We start from the raw sequence: 18936 nt of genomic DNA, 5'->3' as shown, positions 1-18936 counted from the left end.
TATCGTTAAAGAAAATAGATTTGTCCTCTCACAGAAGCTGTCTTTTGTCAAAAGCTCCTGGGGTTAGAATGAAGCTTGTTCCTCATATTCCCTGTTTTCAATTGCAGATTTTCAAAAATCCTTTTATGAAAACTCAATGAATGCATCTGAAGAGTGTGGTTCAGTTTGCACTGATAAACTCCTGTACGAAGAGGTTATGAATGTCTACTTTGAAGATAAATTGTCCGAGTTTTTCATTCACAAACTATGCCACATTAAAAAGAATTATTTAATATTTTTATATCTCAATTTTCTCATCTATAAAATAGTAACAATAATAACATCTGCAATATGGAGAATGGACTTTAACCAGGAATATATGCACTTATACATATGTGGAAATACACTTGTATAACACTGCAAGTATTAAATAAATGTTTTCATTTTGTAGTTATGAACACACAGAGTGCTTCCCAATACATATAGAAAAGGTAATAGTCTCATTTTAATCATATATGTTGCTTTAGTTATTTTTATTTAATGAATATTTATTATTAAATATTCTCATCTCCAATTTTACAACGTAGATAATAATTGATGTTTTTTTTTTTTTGTAGGTGAAGGTGAACCATTATAAACTAGGAAATACCAGATAGACTTTTTTTTATCAGAGTCCAAGATAAATTCAGATTCTGCTTGCTTCAGGCTTGAGTAGCATAATATCACCAAGTACTGTTTCATCCTTTATTCCCCAGAGGTAGTATACCAAGGGTATTATTATTTATTTCTTATCCAGTAGAACATGCTGATATATTGTTAGTATGTACTGTTCTTACATGTATCAACAGAAGTGCTGACAATTTACAAGAAGGTTTTGGCAGCTAAAAATTTTAGAAACTCTATTGGAAAACAGAGTAAGACACACACACATTCTCATATACACATATACACACTTCAGCATTGTGGTGTGCGATATGTTTTAAAAAGTAAAGGCATTGCATGAAAGTCTTTTATTTGAGGCCACTCATGAAATCTGACATATCTAACTTCCTATAATTATGCTGTCAGTCCTACATCGCTGTTTCTAATTATATTATTTGGCAGCTTTTCATCTTTTTGACATTGACTAGATTGCAATGAAATGATAAGGATAAAATATAATTTCTGGCAGATCGTATTTCATGGGTTATGAGTTTTGTGTAATGTTTTGAAGCTGAATCTTAGAAGGAAGTACTATTGAAATGCTACAGCAGTCTCAGGAGCAAACTGTCTTTGTAAGAATCACAAGCTGATGATGTTGATGAGTTGTCTTTCTTACAAAAATGACAGTGGCAGAATGCACAGCTGCTAAAGGTGTATTCCTGTACTTGTTGGTTTCTTCATCTGTTAGCCTTTCTGACACAAAAATTTCTAGCTTATAAAATATCATTATGACATTACTAGCATGATTATGTAAAATAAATTAAATAGTGTATCTGAATTACCCACCACATAGTAAATTCTAGATAAGAGATAGCCCCAAAATAACTTTCAGTGAAGGATAAGCCTGGGTAGCTTCTGGCTCTATAAGGATGGAATGAGTGCATTTTACATATTAAGGAGACATAAATTTGGGAATGACATGGATAGAAAGCAATAGATTTAATATCTCCCTCCCTTAAATTAATGCAATTTTGACCTTAATTGCCAATGTGAAGGTATTTGGAGACACAAATTTTAAGAGATAATTAGCCATAAGTGTGGAGTCTTCCCAAATTCATTTAGCAACCTTAGAATAGTGTTTCAAAAGACACAAAGCAAGTTTTCAGCCATGGGAGGATACAGGAATTAGTTATCACTTTCTAGAGCTTGAAGACTCCCTAGTATTTGACCACACTGAGACCTTGATGTCTTAAGCTTTTCCAGTCTCCAGACTAGTGAGGTATAAGGCCTGGATACTGATAAACACTCAGCCTATAGCAATCAGAATTAGCATAACACTTTAAGGCATTGATAATCATTGATTTATTTGTCTTCTTGTATAATAAATAATAAAAAAATTGATTTAAAAAATTCTCATGGATAATGCCTCATTTAGTTTCAGTCTGAAGAATCTCCCTTTTTAGCCCCTCATATCATCGTCTGTTCTACTTGATTTATACATTTTCGGTCATTCCTTATTTAACTGTATCCTAAGAATCTCTGCTACATCCATTTTGTAAAAGGCAAGTTGAGTCTATTACAGTTATGGTTTGTTCTTGTCATAGCACTAAGGTCTATGGGGACATTTATACCTTTGACGTACACTGAGGATCAGACACTAAGAGACCATGTGGATGCAAGCCCAGACTAGTATGCCCAGTAAAGCTTTCAGTCACCATCACTGGAGAAAACAAAATATTCCACGACAAAACCAGATTTATACAATATTTATCCCCAAATCCAGCACTACAGAAAGTACTAGAAGAAAACTGCAACCAAGGAAACTAACTGCACCCACAAAAATACAGGCAACAGATAACCTCACACCATCAAACCTCAAAGAAAACCTAATCGGATACAAAAATATTGAAATAATCCCCTGTACATTATTGGATCACCATGGTTTAAAGTTAGAATTAAACAACAACACTAGTTGCAGAAAGCCTAGAAACTCATGGAAATTTAACAGTGCTCATTAAATGACTCCTGAGTCAAGGAAGAAATAAAGAAGAAACTAAAGACTTCCTAGAATTCGGTGGAAATGGAGCACAACTTACCCAAACTTGTGGGACACTATGAAAAGCAATGCTTAGTTCATAACATTAAGTGCCTACGTAAAGTGGAGAAATCTCACACTCATGACTTAACAACACACCTGAAAGCTCTAGAACCAAAAGAAGCAGACTCACCCAGGAAGAATAGATGACAGGAAATAATCAAATTGAAGGCTGAAATCAATAAAGTAGAAGCAAAGGAAACAATACAAAGTTTTTATTATTTTATTTGTTTTATTTACTTTTTGATGGTGATATTGTGTGTGCATTTCTCTTCTTTGGAATATGGTGGTGTAGTATCATCTAGTTCCTGTGTTTTTGTAAGTGTAGCTCACTTCCTTGGGTTGCAATTTTCCTTCTAGTATTTTCTGTAGGGATAGATTTGTAGATAGGTATTGGTTCCATCTGTTTTTCTCATGGAATATATTATTTTCTTCATCTATATTGATTGAAAGCATTTCTGGATATAGTAGTCTGGGCTGGCATCCATTATCTGCAAATGTCTGCATGACACCCTTTCTGGGTTTTATTGTTTTTATTGAGAAGTCAGGTGTAATTCTGATAGGTCAGCCTTTATTTTATATGTTTCATGTTTTGATCATTATGTGAAGAGAGGGTTTTTTTTTGGTCCAGTCTATTTGGGGTTCTGTAAGCTTCTTGTGTTTTCATAAGCATGTCCTTCCTTAGGTTGGGAAAGTTTTCTTTTTTGATTTTGTTCAATATATATTTTTAAGATGGAATTCTTTTCCCTCAATTCCCATTATTCTTTTTTCTATATTTTTTTCCTCCCATTCCCTCCACACACCTTCCCACCCCTCCCCCATGTAATCCTCAGAGTGGGTAAGGTACATTGCTTTGTGGAAGTTTTAAGGCCCTCCTTACCTAATCTAGGCTGAGAAAAGTATACATCCAAAGAGAACAAGATCCCAAAAAGTACATGCAGTAGGTATAAATCCTGGTGCCACGGCCAGTGACCCCTCAATTTGCCCAGCCGTGCAACTATCAGCCACATTCAGAGTGCCTAGTTTGGTCCTATGCTTGTTCCTTCCCAGTCTGGCTGGAGTTTGTGAACTCCTATTAGCTCAGGTAAACTGTTCCAGTGGGTGTACCCATCATGGTCTTGATTTCTTTGCTCATATTCTCATTCCTTCTACTCTTCAACTGGACTTTGGGAGCAGCTTCCTCTCATGGCAGCCTGGCCCATGATGCACAACTAATAAAACATCCTGGTCAGAATTTGGGGTTCAACCTGAAGATCTGAAAAGCAAAGCAGCCAGCCACTGGCTTTTACATTTGACCTCAGTCTGAAATAGTAGTTTTTTTTCTTTCTAACGGTCTTTATTTATTAAAATACAACAGAAAAGCCACTACATAACTACATAAGCTGACACAGAATATGAAATCAGATGTTATGGTCATTTATTGCTATAATGTGATAGAATGAAACCATATCAAGTAAAATACAGTCAGAAGTACCTAAAGTATTCTCATGCTCTTTACTAGTTATAGTCAATGTACCAAGTATCAAGAAATAAGATCTAACTATATCCCAAGTCCATTTGTAAAATAACCTAAAAATAAAACAAAAACTATATATTATATGGAGATTTGAAAGATTCTTTTGAATGCCAATAAGAACAATCTTTTTACCTTGAAGAGAAAATTTAAAACCTAAATTATGACCTAGAATTTCCCTTCAATCTGTGTTTCTCAATCTTTCTAAAGCTGAGATCCTTTAATACATTTTCTTATGTTATGGTGATCCCTCCCAACCATAAAATTATTCTTGTTTCTACTTTCTAACTGTAATTCCACTACTGTTAGGAATCACAATGCAAATATCTGTGTTTTCTTGTGATTTTAAGTGACCGCTGTGAAAGGGTTGTTTACTACCCCTACAAAGGGGTTGCAACCCATAGGTTGAAAACTATTGCTTTAATTGGAAGTGTATGTGTGTGGGGCGGGGGGGGGGCTGGAAAAAGAAAAGGAGGCAATGCAGAACTTCTTGGTTCCCATCATGGTGAAAGAATCTATCAACTCTGCCTTCCAATATTTTTTTTTAAAGATTTATTTATTATGTATACAATATTCTGTCTGTGTGTATGCCTGCAGGCCAGAAGAGGGCACCAGACCCCATTACAGATGGTTGTGAGCCACCATGTGGTTGCTGGGAATTGAACTCAGTACCTCTGGAAGAGCAGGCAATGCTCTTAACCTCTGAGCCATCTCTCCAGCCCCCCAAATTTTTTGTATGTTATGTTGAACTTACATTGTTACTAATTTATTTATATTAGAAATAATTTTAAAGCTGTCCATTTCTTTTATGAGTTTTTTAAGTATGTGTCTATGTAAGTATATATCTATATCAATATATATTTGCACATATATTTGAAGGTACAGAAGACTTAAGAACATTTTCTCATAGAAAGGGAATAATTCTTGCACTTGAAATTCAATCTTCATTTTATACCTTTGGTTCCATATTCCTTCCCTAAGTAATTAGGCTATATAATGCTTTTTAAAAAAATTTCTAGTTTGTTTTGTTTTGCGAGTTTAAGAAGTACAATAACAAACATGGCAAGTGATGTGTTCAATACTATGTAATTAAAATACCGAGTGGATTATGTATGTGGATATGTATATTTGTATTTCTTATAAGAAATGCAATTTATGTTGCCTTGGAGTGCTTTATAGTTTAAAATACATGGTTTTTGAAAGGAACAATTGAAGAGCAACATATCCATCAAAGAGCTCTGGTATGCAGTGTGCCCTCTGGGCTGGCCAGCTCGAACAGATGGCCTTCATGCTGTAGTAAAGGTCAATTTATTTGTCCCATTGGCACATAAATAGGGAAAGTGATTTGAAATTCTGTCTTTCTAATAAGTGGTTCGCTGCATATTTTTTGAAAATTTAAATTTAATTACATGGTTCTTTTTGTTTTAGTTTCCATCTTTTATTCTTCTTTAATTTTTTAAAAAGAAAACAAACTTGGCTTCTCATCAGCCTTCATTGTCCGCCATGTTCAGAAAGTCCGGTTTCATCCCATGCTTATTCAGTCCCAGTCCCGCTGGCCTTGGTGAGCTCCCAATAGATCAGCCCCACTGTCTCAGTGGGTGGGTGCACCCCTCATGGTCCTGACTTCCTTGCTCATGTTCTCCCTCCTTCTGCTCCTCATTTGGATCTTAAGAGCTCAGTCCGGTGGTTCCGATCCTAATACATGAACTGCCTTTGTGGGAGCCTAGCCTGTTTGGATGTTCACCTTCCTGGACCTGGATAAAAGTGGGAGGACCTTGGACTTCCCACAGGGCAGGGAATCTGGACTGCTCTTCATTCTCTTCATTGTCAAAAGGGAGGGGGAATGGAGTAGGGGGGAGGGGCGATGTGTGGGAGGAGGGGGAGGGAAATGGGATACGGGGAGGAGGCAGAAATTCTTTTCAACAACTAAAAAAAAAAATAAAAAAAGGAAAACAAACTATCTTTTTTCATTTTACCTACCAATCCCAGTTCTCACTCCCTCACCTTCTCCCATTCCTTCCACCTCCCCCAACCTCCCATCCACTCCTCAGAGAAGGTAAGGCACATAACTTCCGGGAAGTTCTAAGGCTCTCCTTACTATATCTAGGCTAAGCAAGATATCCATCCATAGAGAATGGGTTCCCAAAAAGTCATTATGTAGTAGGAGGAGTGGGCCGCATCCCACCACCCGACTAGCTTACAGCCGAAATAATCACATGGAAGTTGTATTGATTAAATCACTGCCTGGCTCATAAGCTCTAGCCTCTTATCGGCTAACTCTCACATCTTGATTCAATCCATTTCTAATAATCTGTATGTCACTACGAGGTCGTGGCTTACCAGGAAAGATTCAGCATGTCTGACCCTGGCGACTTCATGGTGGCTCTCTGTTTGACTCTTCTTCCCAGCATTCAGTTCTGTCTCCCCACCTACCTAAGCTGCTGCCCTATCAAAAGGCCAAGGCAGTTTTTTTTATCCAACCGATGAAAGCAACACACAAAAACAGAAGGACCTCCTACACCACCAGTACAAGCAGTAGTAATAAATCCTGGTGACACTGCCGTGACCCCATAGTCTGCCCCAGTCATACAACTGTCACCCACATTTAAAGGGCCCTGTGCTAGTTTGGTCCTATGCTAGTTTCCTGTCTGGCTGGAGTTGGTGAACTCCTATTAACTCAGGTAAGCTGTTTCAGCGGGTGTTCCCATCTTGATCTTGAACTCTTTGCTCATATTTCCACTCCTCCCACTTTTCTATTGGACTTTGGGAGCTCAGTGCAGTGCTATGCCGTGGGCCTCTGCTTCTGTTTGCATTAGTGACTGAATGAAGGTTGGTGAAATTTAAGACATTCGTGAATCTGACTACAGGGCAAGACCAGTCCAGGCACTGTGTCCTTTATTGTTTATGGTCTTAGCTGGGGTCATCCTTGTGGATTCCTGGGAATTTTAGTGCCTGGTTTATACATGGTTCTTTTCAATTTATTAGAAAACCCTGGTTTCCAACTTTAAATCCTGAATGAAGTTTAAGTTGATAGTTTGAAATTTAGCATTGAAACTATAGGACCATCGCAGGTCCATTATTTAGACCAAATAAATCTCTACATGACTCTGGTATGGGTCTCACAACCAAACAGCATGTTCCCTCAGTTCTCTTAAGCTGATATGGAGCCTTGCTTGGCCAAAGATCACTGTTTCTCCTGTCGAGTTGTCACCCTTATGCAAGGCTTTCCCCAGTTTGGTTGATAAAATTGCTCTTTCTTTTTCATGCCTTTAGTCCTTGCTGTGCATCTCATTAATTTAACTTTTAACATTTTAATGATGTTAATTTTTTTAACGCAACTTTTCTGCTCTCCATGTGGTGTGTTAAAATTGGGCCTCCTGTAATTCCTTTTACAGACAGGGAGGAAGTAATTGGGCCTCAGCCAGCATTCTAATCAGGTCATTTTACTTGTGTAATGGAAGAAAAGAGCAAGCCTGAGGCTTTGGCCTTTTCTCATCAGCCCTTATGCTTCTGGGGATTTCATTAACCACTGAACCTTTAGGCATATGTTCCCAAGTAAGTAATTGGAGAGGTACCAGCGATATGTTTCTTGTTTTCATTTGCATCGTATAATGCTTATTTGCACATGGAGTTGGAAACCAAGGTGGACACATCCTCATCACACAGTAGCAACCCTCGGCATCTGGTTTAACTTTTTACTTCTAATGTCGATTATTTGTTTAATATCACATAGCACCTTAATTTACAAACTTCCTAATGTTGTGACCCTTTAATCCAGTTCTTCAGGTTGTGGTGACCCTCAGACATAAAGTTATTTTCATTGATAACTGTAATTTTGCAATAGTTATTAATCATATTGTAAATTTTTGGAGGTAAATGTTTTGTCAATGGGATCACAATTGACAAGTTGAGAACCATTAATTTAGAATAAAAAATACCTATAGAAAATGCATATTTTAATAAGGATACCAGGGTCTGTCAACCCTTCTTCTTTTTAACAAAACTGTCTGTCTTACTATGCTTGTAAAACTAATTATTTTCTAGATAAGCAAAGTTGCTTTCCATACCATGTATGGACATCTACAGAGATAGGAATTACTGTCAGAGAAGGCATATTAGGGAACTCTGTCATGTTCTTGGATATTTCAGAGATGATTCTCTGTCATACTTATTATTTTTCTAGTGATATAGACATAGATTCAGGTAGAGGTTGCGGCAGTTATAGATATAGATGTAGATATAGATATAGATTCTTCCATGATTAAAGTCATACTGGAGTAGGGTGGCTGGAAGATAAAATAAGGACACAAACACATACTTACCATAATTCTGTCTTATTCTGTTTCATTTGATCTTGTTCTTAATTATATGTTTGTGTTGGGGATGCCATGGAGGCCGGAAGTGTACTTCAGAATCCCTGGGTCTAGAGTTGCAAGCAGTAGTGAGCTGCCCTAGGTGCATGCTGGATTCCAAACTGGGGTCCTCTGGAAGACTGGCAGGTGCTCTTAATGCTGATCCATCTCTCCAGGTCCAGTTTTCTCTTATTGATATGAGTATTTCACCATGGATAAAAGCCATGTAATGGTAAAACAGCAGCTTTCAACCTGTGCATTGGCAAATCTCTAGCTCCCCAAATATTTGCATTATGATTCATAACAATAGCAAAGTTACAGTTAAGAAATATCAAAAATAATTTTTAGTTGGGAGTTATCAACAGCCACTGGCATGAAAATTCCACTCCTTGCACTTTTTACATATTTTGCCATGTTGATAATTTTCGTGGCTCATCAGTATGGGTGGAACTGTTTAATTGCTTTCTTCCCTTGGCTTTTTGTGTAGAATTTTCTGAAAACATGAAAGCTAGACTACAGAAGAGAAGATTTAAGGTCCGGTCCAACTCACATGACCCTTATCCTCTTTCCCAAGAGTGTGGTATCTTCATTAATAGGGGCCAGCCCTTAAACTCTACATTGTTAATTTATATAATTTTGGGGGTCATTTGAACAACTCTAATAAACCATTTGAAAGGAGGTTTCTTTTGCTTGGTACTGGGGTTTTTGTTAGTCTGTGATTCTCAAGAAAAGTATCTTAACTTTGTTTAAGATATATATGCACAAGTACATGAGTATTCATATATTTATGCATGTATTGAATATAACTTTAGGTAAATATATAATGTTATCAATTGCGGCTTTATCCAAAGACCTTGATGATACCCTTCCCTATGCCCTTCCTTATCTTTCTGTATTGATCTCCTTCTGCCCTCTCCAGTTAGAGTTCATTTATCACTATACTGTTTCTCAGCTTGAATACTGGAACCTTAACTCAAAAGTTCTACAATTCATCTACATATATCTGGTGCTTGTTACCAAAGGTGGTTAGTCTCTTTCCATGTACTCAGGAAAATGAATCTTTACCATATAATCATTCTGTCATTTCTGTACTAGGAGAGACTTGGATTGATAGTTTTGGTTTTGAACTGCCTTGGTTAGATATAAGTAAATATATCGATATTATTCATAATTTATTAGACTAAGTTAGTTTCATTGCCTGCTGTACATTTTACTGCTGGGAAGGCTAGGAACTGTAGAATGATCTTTTTAATGCTTTATGAACATTGAGTGTATCTTCAAGATAACATCTCCTGTTTAAGCAGCACAGTTTTTCTATAAAGGATTGGAAGAGCCATTAGTCTTAGGATTTCTTCTTTGTACTTGCCACTGCCCCATAGGCAAGGATATACTAATAACTTCGTTAATGACTTAGAGTAATGAGTAGATGCATACAAACTATAACAAAAAATTGTTCCAAGATACAGCCGTCTCCTTTCATGTTGAAAATGTCTCTAACTGAATTCCTGGTCACATCTCCTATTTTCTCCAGTGGCTAGAAGATAAGAAATTTCCATTTTGTAGTTTACTATCTCATCAGCAAGTTTTTCCCATCGTCTGGTATGCAATCTTGGGAGGCCTGGAGACCTGAAAGCATTTAGAGAAGCTAAATGCTATCTCAACATCTCTTTACATATCTTCAGGTTCAATTGCTTTTTTTTACCAATATTTATTCCATCTTCTTCAGGCTAAAAATTATTCTCCCAGTCAAAGAGTTGAGAAGTAAAATGGAATTTTCAGAATTGCATTTGGTAGAACCTTTTCAGTTTATAATATCTTGCCAGATATAGTGCAGATGACCTCTTTGTTCTTTCTGTGAATATTACCATAACTTAAAATGTTTTATTTTTCCAGGCAGTTTGTTCACAAACATCAAATTATCTTTGCTTCTAAACACTGTATCCACAGGCTCAGGTTTGTTTTTTACTTATGTTTGGTGATGCATTCTTGTCACTTCTTTTTGATGCTCATATTTAAAAGTTATAACCATCAAATAAGGGTTTATAGGGACAGGAAAAGTTTTCAGATACTTTCGACACCGAGGGTTTTTTTTTTTTTATTTCACAGATAGAAATTCAATTTCCCATTACTTCTAGACCATCTAAACTTTTCTATATCAGAGTTTGAAGTCACACACCTATTTATTTCTGTCATTTCAACTCTTTGATATCTTTCTATTCTTGTTGTTAAAGTAACTATATTTCCATAATCATCATGATCTCATTAGGTCTAGAATATTTTTGGTCCCCAGTAGATAGTTTTTGAGTGACTGAATTTAGAGTTAATCAAGGATATAATTCCTTTTCATAAGAATTCTATCAATATTAAATGTCTTTCTCTCAAAAATGAGTCATTTGGTAAGCTTCTAGAGACAGTGATGATGTAGCCTCAATGCAACTTTATAAAAAAGTGAGACTTTGAATCAGATTATTTTGAAAATTTCTTATAATCTTATTCATGGACCTTAAAGTTTGTACAGAAAATCTTTTGAATTTCTTGCCTGTGTTATTAGAGACAAACACATGTTTAACACCTACATAAAAGACTTGCAATTCTGCAAGTAATTACATCATATGAACTTATAGCATTAAAGTCAAGTTTAAACGATCAAAATAAGAAAAGATCAAAAGAAGAGATAAGTTCCATTCTACTCTCAATATTAAGAACAAACGATCTTAAATATCTCTTTTGTATTTGTTTGGTTAAGATTTTCTTAAAGCTGGTTTGTACTGAGTGTGTAACCATTTGTGCAAGTTTAAGACATTCTTACAGAAGTTCTGCAGCTTTGTATCAGAATAAAAGGAACAAAATATATTAAGTAAAAGTGTATATTCGATATTAAAAAGACACAAACTCATAATCACCTAACTGTACTTTGTTTTCATAATATGATATTGTCTAGGTTTACAGAGAAGATATTTTTACTCCTGATGATTCCCTACCCATTTATTTACAAATCCAAGATGTCTGAATAGTTATGCCCATCAGATTTAAATGAGAAATCCTAAACAAGCACACTAGAATTTCTCTTTATCTTTCTTCTAAGTAATCTATTTCTTGGGTACATACTTTAATAGTTTCTGGAATTCTTGCAGTTCAATAAGAAAATATGATAATCTGCTGGAAAAGACTATGAACTTGAATGGATATTTCTCTAGAGAAGGCACAGAAAGGCAAACAGATAAATGAAGAGTTGGATGCTTTGACTCATCATCAGGGAAATGTAAATCAAAATTACAGTGAGCTATCACCTCACTCCTGTCAGCGTATCTATTATAAAAACACAAATGATTCAGCCCCTATGGAAAACAGAATGGAGGCTACTCAAAAAAAGCCTAACACAGCTGCCTCATCTTTTAAAAAAAAATCTGTTTATCTAAAAGAACTCAAACTAAACCCCTAGAATAGAATTGCATCAAAATTGAGCTGGAGTGTAAAGGCTGGAGTGTAAAGACAAACAAATCCTCAGAAAACTTTTCACAATAACCAAAAACCAAAACAATGCAAACACCCCATATCAGATGAAAGAATAAAGGGAATATGCTATGTGGTTCTAACCTGATAGGATTCACCCATAAGAAAGCAGTGAGCTTAGCTATGGACCACAGCAGTGTGAACTCTGGGATATTACAAGGAAGAACATAAACCAATCATAAACAGACATCAAACAATGCAAAAGAACCTTTCTTACAAAACAGTACCAAATGGGTCTACTTATATCCAGTATCTAAAACACTGAAAACCATTGATCAGATAAGAACAGTGGGTAGAAGTTGGCAGAGGCTAGAGGAAAGACAGCAAGAGGTACTAATGATAGAATATAGAATTTCCCCTAAATTAGATAAATAGGCTCTACAGACATGCTATATAGCATTGTATCTAAAGGCAACAATCAGATATTACATACTTAAAATTTGTTAAAAGGCAAATTGTATGTTAATCTCTCTTCTTACAATAAAAATAGAAGCATCTATTGTAACCATTAAGACATGATGGATATCAGTTATTATGTTAATCAAATATAAATATACATCCACCTTACAGTTTATTAAACCTATTTTTTATACTCACTCTTTAGTTTGAATAATATTTTATAGTGGACTTTAAATTGAAGACAACTCTTCTTCAAATTTGCAGGCAGTTTTTCCTCACCCATAGCTAAAATTATTCAGTCTGAAACCACTTAAATTTATTGCTTCTGATTTCCTTTCTCACTGGAAGCAAGTAGAATAATTTAAATGCTCTGTTCTTTAGCCAGAAAGATTTTGTGATGGATGATCTTAAGGAATTTCTTTACTATTTATCAACACATTGATTAGATTTTTTGTTAGTTTCTTTCTCTCTACCATCTCTCTATCTCTGTTTCTCATTCTTTTGATTATCTTTCTTGTTAACTTAGTACCTACATATTTAGTGAAATATTTGTTGGTATCATTTTCTGGGAAAAGGTCTTGTATAGAAAATGAGTTGAGTTCAGAGTGTCATATTTTCATTAGGAACTGAACTAAGAGTTAGGGGAGGAAATAGAGTATGGGACAAACTGAATGGATTGAGCGGACAATAAAACGTGACTAATTAGAAATCTCTAGAGCAAACAGTTCCCATCACAGTGTTCTGAGCAAGCTCCCAGTGGATTGGTATTCTACAGTAGTCATATTGCCCAGTCTCTCATTATGTACTTCCTGGAAAAAAAAATGCTTGAAAAAAAAAAGAAGCTGTTAACTGATCCTGAAAGCAGTCTATTGGAGGTTCCCGTTAGGTCACGTTTGCTGCAGGTGGATACTAAAAGTTGCTCCTATAAATGCTCTCCCTGTCTATATTACACACACACACACACACACACACACACACACACACACACACACACACACACATTTGGAAATCTGGTAAGAGAATAGTTTTCTTCAGATTTCAGGACTATTTGAATATATCCTTCAAAGAGCCATCTTTCAATATCTGTTTAGTAAGTACAAACAGAAGGTAAGTTATCTAGACTTTTGATTACTATGAAATTGAAGCTGGAATATATGTTCTTTCTTACCCTTAGCCAGGAAAAGGATTCCTTCACTTTCAATAGCGTTCTTTAAAGTAGATCAGCATGAATCTACTTCCAAGGACTTAGTGTGGTCAGTACACCAAAATCATGAAATGCATTTATTATTTTAGAAATATATTGAAGCATTGGTCTCCTAATAGCACAAATATAAATCTCTCAAATATAAGTATAAGTTTATACATTTTAATCTTTCAAAAATTGATGTGATAAGAAGAGTTAATTTTTTTAAAAAAAATGCATGATGCATGTGGCAGAATTCATTTTAATTGACAATGAACTTAACAGTATTCAAATAGTCTTCATTAAGAAATATATTTCATGAATCTAACTGTATGACACATTTGGAATAAACAAAATAGCAATAGGGAATAAAATGGTGATTTACAAGATCTGGCGGAAAGCAAGAACAGGGCCTAGTTGTTGATTATTTAAGAATATGAATAAATTATGAAGATTTGCCTAAAGTTAAGAAAAACTATACTGCACAGTTAAAAAATCTGTTAATATTGTCTTGCTAATTGCTTTTATTATAATAAAAATAAAAACAAAAAGATTCTATAAATGATTAACATACACAAAAGAGAACAAAATAAGCAAAAAACCCAGTCTTAGATATCTTACACAGTTATGACCACTTTATGTGACCCTTCCTTTTTATACATTTCACATAAATTTTCTTTATTATTAGAAAGATTTGTTGATGTGACCATTAATTATTATTGGAATCAAATTTTAGAAATAAGAGCACAATTAATGTGACTTAGTTTAATTACTGTAATTTAAGAACTGAGTTACCCCTGACTGCTCTTTGGACTGGAGAGGGAGGGGGAGAGAAGTGGGGGGTGGGGGAGAGGAGTGGGGGATGGGGGAGGGAAATGGGAGGCTGGGAGGAGGCCGAAATTTTTTTTCAAAAAAAAAAAAAAGAACTGAGTTCCCTGAGAGTGTTAAGATCATAGATAATCAGTGATTCAAGTCTAGGTCTGTTATTTGTCTTTATTATTCCCAAGATCATGTCCCTGTCTTGACTTGTAAACTTTGAAGATACTTTGTGGTAGAATTCATCTGTTCCTCTTATGTTAGATTGATAGTAGACAATGGAAGGAAAGACTTTTTAACTTGTAATATGGAAAAAAGAATCCACAATTGCTTGAGGTGCTTAATGTGTTCTACTTCGTGTTGTATGCGTTTGCTCCAAAGTTTTCCTGAATTTTCAAATTCCTGATAGCTTAATAGGTATAGGGAAAGGTAAGACTCTCTCTCTCTCTCTGCTGAGATTTAGAGCTAAGAGAACACTGTTACTAGAAACTAGGTAACCATGTGTGTTTCCCTCCTCTGCCTTTGTAGAGGATCAAATGCATGCTAGCATGGTTCTTGTTACTTTGGATGTACTATATTTATAATATTAAGATCAGAATACAAATCCCTGAACAGATGAGAGAACAGCAACGGACTGAAGGGAGCCAGGATTAGGGGAGCACAACTTGTGTTATCTCAGATAGGTAACACTCTAGAAAATGTAAATTCATTTCTAATTACAAAATCAGAACAGGAACCACATGAAAATGGAAGTGGTGTCAGAGAAGAAAGTAGGAAAAAGAAACTTCCCTTGGAGCATAGTATCTCCAATTATTACTTGCTTGTGCATGCAAGGTAAATATTTTCACATGTATACTTTAAATATATGCAGTGTATCATATTTCTATACATGTAAATAAAGCCATTGAAATTGTTAAGATAATATTGCAAGATGATTATTATTAAAATAAACAGCAATAGTTTCTTTGGAATTAAATACAAAAATCTATAAATTTAAATTGAACCAAAGTCTATTCAAATGTGTGTCTAAAAATTTTAAAACAGCTCTATGGAGAAGACTGTAAGTCTTAAGAGAAACGGATTTTAAATGTAACAAAGGTATAAGCATTATGATAGAGTGAAGAACAACCCATGTCCCTATATGAAAAAACTTAACATCATGTAGGAGTTTCATTTCCTGAAAATTAGATTTTAAGGAGCCAGACACTATGTGTGAATCCATAACTTGATGTAGATTTTATTCCACCAGGGGTTATAGAATTTCACTGAATTGTGTAGTGTGAATAATGTCAAATGACTTTGAGTACCTTGTGTCAGCTGTTAGCAACCAACAAATGTAACTATTTTACATCAAGATTAATGCCAGGCACTGAGGCATAAGAAAGTTGTCTGGAGCCCAGGGTTTCACATGTGTGTCTTTCAATGGAGTGCTTCTGTGCATCTGGGTAATACTAAATAACCAACTTCAACCTAGAACAGGAAAATCACAAAAGCTACAGAACTTTCCTTTCTAATTGGCTTTGAAAATATGCAAACTACCTCTCTATTAAAAACTACAGGTATGACTTGTTTTTTTTTTTTATTTATTTATTTATTTTTATTTATTTATTAAGGATTTCTGCCTCCTCCCCGCAACCGCCTCCCATTTCCCTCCCCCTCCCCCGATCAAGTCACCCTCCCTAATCTGCTCGAAGAGCAATCAGGGTTCCCTGACCTGTGGGAAGCCCAAGGACTGCCCACCTCTATCCAGGTCTCCTAAGGTGAGCATCCAAACTGCCTAGGCTCCCCCAAAGCCAGTACGTGCAGTAGGATCAAAAAGCCTCTGCGATTGTTCTTGAGTTCTCAGTATTCCTCATTGTCCTCTATATTCAGCCAGTCCGGATTTATCCCATCCTTATTCAGACCCAGGCCAGCTGGCCTTGGTGAGTTCCCGATAGAACATCCCCATTGTCTCAGTGTGTGGGTGCACCCCTTGCGGTCCTGAGTTCCTTGGTTCCTTGCTCGTGCTCCGTCTCCTTCTGCTCCTGATTTGGACCTTGAGATTTCTGTCCCGTGCTCCTCTGTCTCTGTCTCCTTTCATCGCCTGATGAAGGTTAATATTTATGAGGATGCCTATGTGTTTGTCTTTGGGTATGACTTGTTTTAATTACAAGCTTGTTTTAGAATCGAGGACAGCTTCTCAGGCAGGCATTGCTTTAATTGACATACCTTTACTATGTTACTATGAGCTTTTATCTCTACTATTATAATATACAACACAGGTGTATGCTTATAGTAAAAATGATTTTAATGCTATAAATTTTAAAACTTTCTAAAATTTTCTAAGTAATAAGCTTTACTAAAATAATAAAATAATCTAAAAATAGTAAGTTATGGTACATTTATCTTCTCTTCCTAAATTTACCAAGTCAGGATCATCAAATCAGTGAAAAAGGATAATCTTTAATTTTTGTTAAAATCCTTTGGAACATGCTTTCAAGAATGTCCCAAGACATGGTGTCTTGATGTTGCTGCTTTGCACCTCTTATATCTAAGTGGAATCTCCGGAAGGAAAATTGTCTGACCATTAAGTGAATGAGCCTTCGTTTCAAAGAATCCATTTCCTCCAAATAAGGATAACACAGCAGAAGCCCACAGGGGTAGTTTTTTGGAAGATTATAGCTATCTTACAAATGATGTAAGCTATATACTTTTATAACTGATGAGCAAAGAGATACAAAGAATAAGGTAGAGAAAGGAGTAAGGTATCTTTTCACTATCATGGCCACTGAATCAAAGCTGTCTACATTTACTAACTATTTGAAAAATATAGAAGTTTGAGTGCTGATATCAATTTGGTTTTGATTATTTTAGAATTTTGAAGTATGTATTCTCCTAAATCTAGTGAAAGAGTTTACATCTTTATTATTTTTTCTTGTTAATGTTGAGATAGGGATTCGACCTGGGTTCATGGCATTTTAGATCAACAGTCTCCTACTGATTGATATCGCATGTCTGAATTTTCATTCCTAATATTCATTAATAAATTTTGTTTTGAAAATTTTATTCATTTATTACAAAGATCCATATGCAAATTGTCCATGCATTAAGAAATCATTTACAAATATTTTATTACTTATCTGTACAAATTTCACTGGTACCATTAAAATATGGGAAATTTCATATTAAAATTTTCAATGGTTGCATTGCGTAGAGGGCCGTTGCCTGGGACAATGATCTGTAAGTTTTTTCCCCTTTAAATAAATATCACCCTATTAATCGTAATCCCAAATTGGTGTGGCATTGTTTGTGACTTACGCCTTCAGATGTTCACCTTCCTAGATATGGACGGAGGGGGGAGGACCTAGGACTTACCACAGGGCAGAGAACCCTGACAGCTCTTTGGACTGGAGAGGGAGGGGGAAAGGAGTAGGGGGAGGGGGTGGAGGGTGGGAGGAGGGGGAGAAGGGTGGGAGGAGGGGGAGGGAAATGGGAGGCTGGGAGGAGGTGGAAACTTGTTTTTTTTTCTTCTTTTCTCAATTAAAAAAAATCAAAATTATAAAAAAGCTTAGGAATGTTTGCTTAACTGTTGTTACTAAGTGGTATAAGTTTTTAATTGTGTGATAATCTCTCAGAGGAGTTACATATTAAAACTGAACAAGTTACTCAGGGCTTGTAGTCAAATTCTTGATAATAGAAATGGACCAAGTAAACAGTTTCTTTGATGTAACACTCAGTCATATTTTCTGAAGAACCAATCAGGTTCTGGTCTGATTAATTAACTTTAATTATGTTGCTCAGTCCTTGCTAATCTTCAAATCCTGTACTACATAACCAGTATAAAACAAACTGCAATTTTTGGAAATGAAGGAATGAATCTTACTTGGTTACATGATTAACAATAGGACTATTTTATCTTTACCTAAGAATATACTAATGATGAGTTTAGGAGAGCAGTGAACTGTTCCTTTGGGTTGGAAGCTAAATGTAGAATATTAATTAGCTTATTTATGACAGGTAGGTTCTTTTTTATTGATTTTTATTGAGCTCTACATTTTTCTCTGCTCACCTTTCTGTCTCTCCCCTCCCCTTCAACCCTCTTCCAAGGTCCCCATGCTCCCAATTTACTCAGAATAGATTCCTTTATAAGTGATATTGAAAATCTAAAGAGTTCTGTTTTGACTTAATTCATTAAAGACATTGTCTCACAATGCATAAATGCAGTTTGAAATAAATGTTATTATAACCCTTAATAGAGCAATTTTTAAGTTTTTAATAGTTATGAAGAAATTAAGTCACTTAGTTATGAAATTATTAATGATAAAAGAAAAGCAAAGAGATGAACTGAGGTAGGGATAATCAATTAAAACAGGACAATTGAATTGCTGAGTAATAATTAGTATGGAAGTCAGCAAATTATTTAATTTTGTATTTAAAAAGAGAGAATTGACACAGCCCTATGATA

Source organism: Microtus pennsylvanicus, chromosome 1 (assembly GCF_037038515.1).
Source record: "Microtus pennsylvanicus isolate mMicPen1 chromosome 1, mMicPen1.hap1, whole genome shotgun sequence".
Classification (NCBI taxonomy): Eukaryota; Metazoa; Chordata; class Mammalia; order Rodentia; family Cricetidae; genus Microtus; species Microtus pennsylvanicus.
The sequence above is the reverse complement of the archived record's forward strand: the minus strand, read 5'-3'. Positions refer to the sequence as shown.